This window comes from Sarcophilus harrisii, chromosome 1 (genome assembly GCF_902635505.1).
Source record: "Sarcophilus harrisii chromosome 1, mSarHar1.11, whole genome shotgun sequence".
Taxonomy (NCBI): domain Eukaryota; kingdom Metazoa; phylum Chordata; class Mammalia; order Dasyuromorphia; family Dasyuridae; genus Sarcophilus; species Sarcophilus harrisii.
The window spans coordinates 279,471,683-279,480,454 of NC_045426.1; positions in this window are offsets into that span (position 1 = coordinate 279,471,683).

The window sequence follows — 8,772 nt, forward strand, 5'->3', positions numbered from 1 at the left end:
TACATCCACACCATCCTGCATCTGTTTCCTATTTATTACTCACAGTAATCTGAACTCTAGTTCAACTTCTCATTACCTCTCACCTGGTATAATGCAGTGTTTTGTTTGTTATCTATTTCATTTCTCCCAACTTCAGTCTGTCTTCTCTACACCTGCCAAAGTAATATTCCTTAAAGGCGAATCTGGCTATGTCACTCCCCACTCAAAACTCAAATGGCTTCCTATTGCCTCTGGAGAAAATAAAAACTCTTTCCTTGCTGTTTCCCACTGCATAGAGACTATCTAACCTTGATTTCAAATTCAAGGCCCAGCAGTAGGTTGGTTACTTGATATATATTGAAAAGATTTTCTTTTCTTTATCTTTAAATTTATGAGGGAATCAAACTATCAAATATATTTTAGTTCCTGTTCATAAGAAGAGTTTCATATCTTCCTGTCATTAGGATCCAGGCCTATCTACTTCTAGCAGTATACTGGAGCCAGCTTATACTTAATCAAGTGAGTTTACTGTTAACTTTTTAATGACTTGTTTTATACCTAAGAAACTGGCAAACACTACAAATCAGGTCTTGATTGTTTTATGGATTATCTAAACTTAAGTGATGGAGAAAATATTAAAAATAAAAATTAAATATAAAAGGGCATCATACATACATTTTCCCCCTTCAAGAGCCAGATGTTAAACATTTCCAGAATACTTCAGTCTACTTCTCTCTATAACTAACCAACCACCTCTAGTCAATTAGGAAACATTTCTGACTTTTTATCTTTACATTATTCTGTGGATCATCTTTCTATTTACCACAACACTTACCTGTTCTATTTGTCAGAAAATACAAATACCAAGCTAATAGATTTCAGATTTTTTTCTTCCTTATTTAAAAGGAAATAAATCTACATATCCAGTAATTTTCTTTCCCAAGTCCGGAATTTTGTGGTACCTTTCAAAATCAACTGCAGTATGTAGTTGGCATCTGAAAGTGCACATATTAACTTTCAACAACAACAACAAAAAAGATTAAACAAGTGTCCTAGGTAATTGCCATTCACAGAAATATTTATCAGCAATACATATAAATAGACCTAAAATAATGCAAAACATGACTTGACAGACTGCTTCAAAGACTACAGATTTAAATTACATGTAGCACTTAATACATGTACATGTCATAATAAATACATATTCATATAACAAGTAAAAACACATAAAAGCATGAAAATTCAAACAATAACATTAATAAACCTATAAATTATTTGCAATTCTATGCAATATGCAAAAGAGAATACTCATAAGTAATTAACAGCAAAATATGTATAGATGCCAAGTAAATGTAGCTACAATATAGGCAAGATACTAGCACAAAAGCAAATTTTAAAAATCAATACATGTAATAATTAACATGCACATAAATAAATATTTGCAATTACATGATGTATATATTGCATGGGTAAATATAGCACTATCCTTTGGATATATTTTTAACTATTTCACCATTTCCTCCTGGAATATCAAAAATTAATGTCTTGGCAATTCTACCTCTCCCACACCTACCTTTTCTCACACCTGAGATAGTTGACCCAGGCTGATCATAATTTTCATAATTATAAAGAGTTCACAGCAGAGTTATTATTCTTTGTGGAGCCTAGGAGTCTTTAGAAATGAAGTATGAAGCAGAAAAAAATGCTTACTTGGTTTAATTCTTTCTCATTATTTGAACTAATTGTTGGAGTACAGTGAAGCTTCTTCACTTGAAATGTTTCTTTTTTTTCTTTTTCTTTTTTTGCTGAGGCAACTGGGGTTAAGTGACTTGCTCAGGGTCACACAGCTAGGAAGTGTTAAGTGACTGAGACCAGATTTGAACTCAGATCCTCCTGACTTTAGGGGTAGCGCTCTATCTACTGCGCCACCTAGCTGTCCCCCTGAAATGTTTGATTCTGAATCACTATCTGGGTCAGACAATGTTTGTATGATTTGGGAAGTCTCTTTTCATAGAACTCCAGAGTTAATATCTATTAATTTTACATTCTCATCAGGTAATCCAAGTAATTTACCTATGGGCAATAAATTGTTATGGATTTTTTTTGGTGGGGGCTCTGCTCATCTCTTAGCTTATTTTGATTAGGGTAAAATTGCTGTACAAATGAATATTGGAATACTTTTCCATTGATTTGCCTATTTTTATGTCCCATGAGCACAAAGATTTTTCAGCATATGGCCTTTATCTGCATCTACATTAATCTTCCTTGACTAGTAATTTATGCTATGAATTCACAATAATTTCCACCTATCATTGGAAACCAACATATAACTTGGCATTGATCAATAGATTATTGTTGGTCCATACTAGTAACTTCCCTTTATATACGTAGTCTTTGAATTTATCAATAACAACTCCTTTTAAAGAACTCTAAGTTGTATATGGGGTAAGGAGTCTGTGTTTTAAGCCTCTGTTGGCAAATGCAACTTGGTTTTTGGCGACCACCACCCTCTTGGTACAGAACTGTTCCTAAACTCTCTGATACTGAAGTGTAGTACAAAAGGCTTGGTCTAACAAGGCCTGTAACATTATAACATTCATAGGTGAGGCAAATGACCAAATTTCTGAAATCCTGTTCACATTTGTCTATCCACTGGGCTCAAAAAGGTTTTTTTGATTTTAAAATAACTTTGTATTCCTTGTTCTTCTGCATATCTATTCAGGCATAACCTCAAATGAGGTCATTCAGTGGCTTAGAAATGGCAACGTACTTTCTAACAAATTTTGTGATTAATATCTGCCAAATCCTAGAAAAGTCATTAGATCTTTAAATTTCTGACCATGGCAGAAGTGTTTCTATCTTCTCTGGGTCAGCACTCACACTTTGCTGTAATACTATGTAATCAATATACTTGACAAAACTGGCACTTTTCAATTCAAAACTTTTAAGACATTTCCTTCTAGCTAAGCCAATGTTTCCTCATGTTTTTCCCATGATCTTCCTAAAGATAATGATATCGTCAAGGTATACCAGCATTTGCAAGTAATTCTGCTCCAACAGTGTTCTCCATTAATCTTTGGAAAGAGGCAAGGCGGGTATCTTATAACTACAGGTATGTGGTCAAACTGGTAAAAATCCAGCTGAACAGATGAACGCTGTCTTATTTGCTATAGGAATCTAGTATTAGTTATTGAACACATAAAATACTAAGAACAAATAGTTGCCTAAAAAAAAGAAAATGATGAGAACATGGTTTACTGGTCCATTTCAAACTCTTGATATGTTTTACTGGTCCATTTTGGTGTTTTTATCCCAAGCCCAGAAGTCTACAAATAAAAGCTTCTTCTATCCTTCAGTAGTTCCCCCTTTATGGCCAGTTTTAATGGAATAAAACTAACTAGTCTTTCTTCTGATGGTGATATTCAGGGAGCACTGAGTTATTGTCTCACCAGATTTTCTGAGTTTCTTCATCTAACAATGTATCTGCAAGGTTATACTCTTGCTTAGTTTTCTTGAACAATGGATGAGTACATGTTACTAATGTGAGAGGTGAATATATGGAATGGCTTTTTATTGAGCTTTTCCATTAGTGCATTTACTTTCATGTGTTGTTTTATTATATTAACTGTGTCATGTTGTTACAGAATCATTTAGGGATGACAGTTGACTACTTGGTTTAATCCCATTCACATCTTTCTTTAGGAAGACTAATCCTTTCTGTACTAGTGTGACAAGATCTCTAGCCGTGCCAAAAATTGGGAGGGAAGTTATTCCCTTTGTGCTGAATGATACTGACAAATTCTGAAAGCACCATATTTTTATATTTTTCTTCAAAGAGACATAGAACATTTCATAATCTTTCAAACATTCTAGCTAGATGAAGGGCTTCTGTACCTTAGATCCCACAAGTAATCAAATGCAGGGCCTTTGGGATTTTCCATCAAACAATCCATCTTGTCCTTATCTTAATGCTTGCCAGTCCTTTAGTAATTTTATTGCCCACATTTATACCTGTCCCCAGGAAGGACAAGGGACCATGGTTAAAAAAAAGTTCCTCAACTAAACCTCTTTTATTTTCTGTATCATGCTCATAAATGATACTTCTGTATGCAACCATTAGATCTGGCTTTAACATGATGTACTAGTGAATTCTCTACTTGAGCAGACCTAGTTTAGAGCACTCACACAATTGTCACATTGCTACCTGGCACAAGAAAGTTAGCTTTCCAAATAAACACAGGTAAAGCCTGACACAGAAAACATGGAATTATGATTATTCATAAATGAAGAGTATAAATCTGATGATAATAATCTGCTTAGTATTCTGTGAAAGCCTGTGTCTTCAAAGACTGAACCTCAATTTCTGTGTTATATCAGCTTCATTAATACTGCTATATTTCTATAGAGCTTCTAGAAATACTTTTGAAAAAAGATTATTAATCAATTCCCTGGTACTATTCATTTCAATACAGATATTGAATGTCCTTCAATTCTTTTACTTTATCAGATGATCATAAAGAAGATCATAGATTTTGAGATGGATAGGATTTCAGAGATCACGAAGTCCAAAATCTTTCATTGTACATATGAGGAAACTAAAGCATAAATCAATTAAATGACTTGCCCACAGGCATACAAATAATTTCTAAAGTCACTTTTGAACCCTTCTTATTAACTCCAAGTCTAGTGCTGCATCCACTACACCACAATGGTTCTTCAAGACTTCAATTCCATCCTCAGTTTCATGTAAATATCAGTAATTCTTTGTAAATGTTAAAATTCTATCAAGTACCACACTTAAATTTTCACAATACTGATTTATAATACCAACCTTTAATGCTTCACCAAAAGGTAATTCATCAATCAAAAGAATAATTTAGTTAAACTCCAAGACAAAGGGTATTTATAAAATATTAGCAAAAAGAATTATACAACTGTCAATAAAAAGTTATAATAAAAAAAATTATACAAATTAGCAGTAATAACAACCGAATGTGTTAACAATTTGTCAATTGGTACCAGCAAATTGGACAAGCAAATAAAGATGCTACAAGAGCAATGACATTTCACTTGCACATCAATAAGTAATTTTATAACAATATTCACTTTGGCACTATCAAATAAGCATTAATATGTAGACGCACATAGAACTAAAGTAGAATCAAGACAGTAAAAGTCAATTCACACATACACACAAAAAGAAAATTTTAAATTAAAAAAAAATACTCAACACAAAGATAAAACTGATAACTTCATTTCTAAAAGAAAAATAGGTAACAAAAGTGAACTTCAAAAGGAACTTGTAGATTACTAAGTCATGACTAATACAAACGGAAGACCAGATATTTTCCCTGATCTTTACCATCTCTCAAATCTCTCCAAGAGAAATTATGCTTAGAAATAAAGCAATTTCAGCTGTCTCCATTTGTCTAGTTCACAGAGCCATTGTGCTACAGTAGAAAAAAGGTTACCAGTGCACCCTAAACTAGATCAAAATAAAATTGGAAAAGTTTAACAATAATAACAAAATACAACATAAGTAATGTTAGTTGGGGTTTACTAAGACAACATATAGCTCACAGGTTCTTTTCCACTTGGTCTAAAATATAAGGAACTCAAAGGTAAAAACTCCATGAACTTAATGTCTAATTCATGCTTAATCAGAATCCTTTTCCCCATTACCCATCATGCTACTAGCAGCAAGGATGCATAAGATAAACTGACCCAGGGGCTTGCAAACCCACACTATGAGCCTTCTTCCCCCAATGTCTTTCCAGTAAGAGATCCAAATTGCAGATATTTGCTGACGCCATAATAACCAGCAATATATTATATTGCAACAGAGAGGAGAGAAGAAGAACAGAAAGAACAGGGCAGGAACAGTGTCTGGGCTTGTAATAGAGCTCAACTCTATGTTGGCCACCCTCTTCCCAGTGCTATGAACACTCAAACTTAAAAAAGCAGGGATCTGTCTAGGTTACATCATCATCAGTATGGCAATAATGCACTACTAGGCCAAAAAACTGAGGCACAGAGACAATGGGCAAAGTACTACATATAGGGTAGCACCGTATGATATCTGACAAAAAAAAACAACAACATCCAATTGGGATCAACTGTCTTTGCAGAATTTAAGGCAGAAACATTAACTGACAAGGTAAATGGTTCAGTGGACAGAAAACTAGATCTAGAGTCAGGAAAACATGAATTCAAATCTAGGATCAGATATTTACTATGTAACACTGCCTAAGTCACTTAGCCTCTTTTTGCTTTGACACTTCAACAGTCTCCTTAAGTATAAAATGAGGATAATAACAGTACCTATATCACAGGGTTATTGTGAGACTCAAATGAGATAACATTTGTAAAGTGCTTAGCACAGTGCCTGGAACATAACAGGTGCTGAATAAATGCTTATTCTTTCCCTCCCTCCCTTTTCCTTGATGAATCATGAACTGTTCAGCATTGGAGGAGGCTGAGAACCCATAGGGGAGGGAGTCAGAAAGTGAGCAACAGGGAAAAAAATGGTTGAAATTCCCAAACATATCAGGAGAAAAGAAAACCCACAGACCTTGAGCATAAACAGACAAACAGAAAAGATAGCAGCAGAAGGAAATATGGTCTTCCAACACAGTAAATGAGTTTAGGCATCTATGAATAAATAAAGTTTAACAAAAGGAAATTAATTTGATGAGAGACAGGTGACCCTGTAGAGTTTGAGGAGTGTATGGAATCACAGCATGCTCTTCCTGAAAGAGTGAAAGAGAATGAAAATGTGGGAACAGAATTTATGTACTGCATAGCAGAATTACTTGGCAGAGTAGAAAAACTTAAATATATAGTAGTAAATATCCACAAAAATACAAAAGAGAAGACAACTTATTGGGAATGCAAATACAAAGAGTAATCTGGAAGAAGAGAATCTAAAAGCAATTAATATTAAAAGAAAACATGTTCACTTGATCAAAATATACTGATGGTAAAGACAAGATGTATAGAGTTAATTTAAGGATTATAGGTCTCCTAGGACACAACTCAAAAATCCTGAATACCACAGTAGAAGAAATGATATAAGAAAAACAACCCAGGATTTCTGAATACAGAAAATAAAGTACAATCCAAAGAATCCATAGATAGTCTACAGAAAAAAATCCAAGGCTGCAACTCCAAGGCATATAATCATCAAATTTAATGATTCCATTAAGATACAACAAATTCTCTGGAAACTAGGAGAAAGACCTTCAAGTACAAAAGAATTTCAATTCTGTCTCTACTTGAAAATGCAAGAGAGAATGGAATGTGTTCTGAAAGACAATGGAGCTCAAGATCCAACCTAACATGACCTATCCTGTAAAAATAAACTTAACCACAAATGAAAAAAGATGTACTTTCAATAATAAATGAAGGTTAGTTAAATTAAGTCACCCCTCCCATTTCAAGGGCTATGGTGCTATACTTTGATACTTCAACCAGGCAAAAACACTTCTTTATTCAATCAGTCAAATCCTTTACTGAAAAAAAAAATTCAACAATTTAGCTGTCCTTGAAAGCCACTAAATGAACTGAAATGATGCAGAGGGAATGCATTTAGATTGGTTAAGAAAACCTGGTTATATTATATGAATCATCTTTGACCTCCTTAGGATATATGCCTAGGTATGGTATCATGGGGAAAATGGATACATATACATACCACAAATTAACAGTACTAAATTATATGTGTATGTGCACACACAAACATATTTATCAGCACTTTTTTGTAATACTGAAGAACTAAAATGAAACTACATCCCAATTAAGTATATTCTAACTAGTATTTCACTTGTTCACAGAGAGAAATTAGAAGGAGCATTTGGAAAACATAAGAAACCTGGAGCAGAAGCATAACAGTGAAGAAAGTTCTCAACTATTCATACTTTGCCAAAAGTGGTATGTCTGATAAACTTGTGGTTTACCTCAAAAATTATTTCAATGTTCAAAAGGTAGAAGAAACAATATTTCGAACATCTTGGCTAGTATTCTGGGAGGAGAGCAAGAAATGGACTAGTATTCTGAAATAGTTTTGATCAACAAGAAAGAATTGATCTCTGAAATAGAAATGACAAGAGCACTGGAGGCTAGAAGCTATTGAACCTCAAAGTCTGTGATGCTAGAAAGTAAAGCCATTAGTGTGTGCTCTTAATGAAGCTTTCAAAGGGTGCAAAAAAAAAAAAAAAAAAAAAAAAAAAAAAACACAGCCTAAATGCATAGGAAGGGAAGTTAGCCCATGAGTGATAAAACACAAATACAAAATTAAGATACAAAAAGTCTAATGAGGAACTGTCTGCACAGATTGGTAGAGATGCATGGGAATTGTATCACTGAAATTCTTCTAAAGTTAATAATAAAGCTGTCATTTTTAAGTGCTTTAAGATTTGCAAAATATTTTATAAGTATTATCTCACTACTATTATTATTCCCAATTTACAAATGAGAAAAGAGCCAGTGGAAGTTAAGTGATTTGCTCGGTATCACATAGCTAATAAAGGTCTGAGATTGAAGTGAGTCAAGTTTCCTGATTTTGGGTCCAAGGACCTATGACTCTCCTATCCACATTATTTTCAAAAGTTATTAAAGAAGATGGAGAAGATGAAAGCCAAAGAGGAAAATCTATGTACTTAAACAAAAATGAAAAGCAGAGAAGATAAATCCAAGAAAATACAGAATACAATCAGGCAGCATCTCAAATAGTTTAAGTTACCAGGGCAGTTAAATCGTAAGCTAGGATGCTAAATAAACAAATGAATGCTGAGG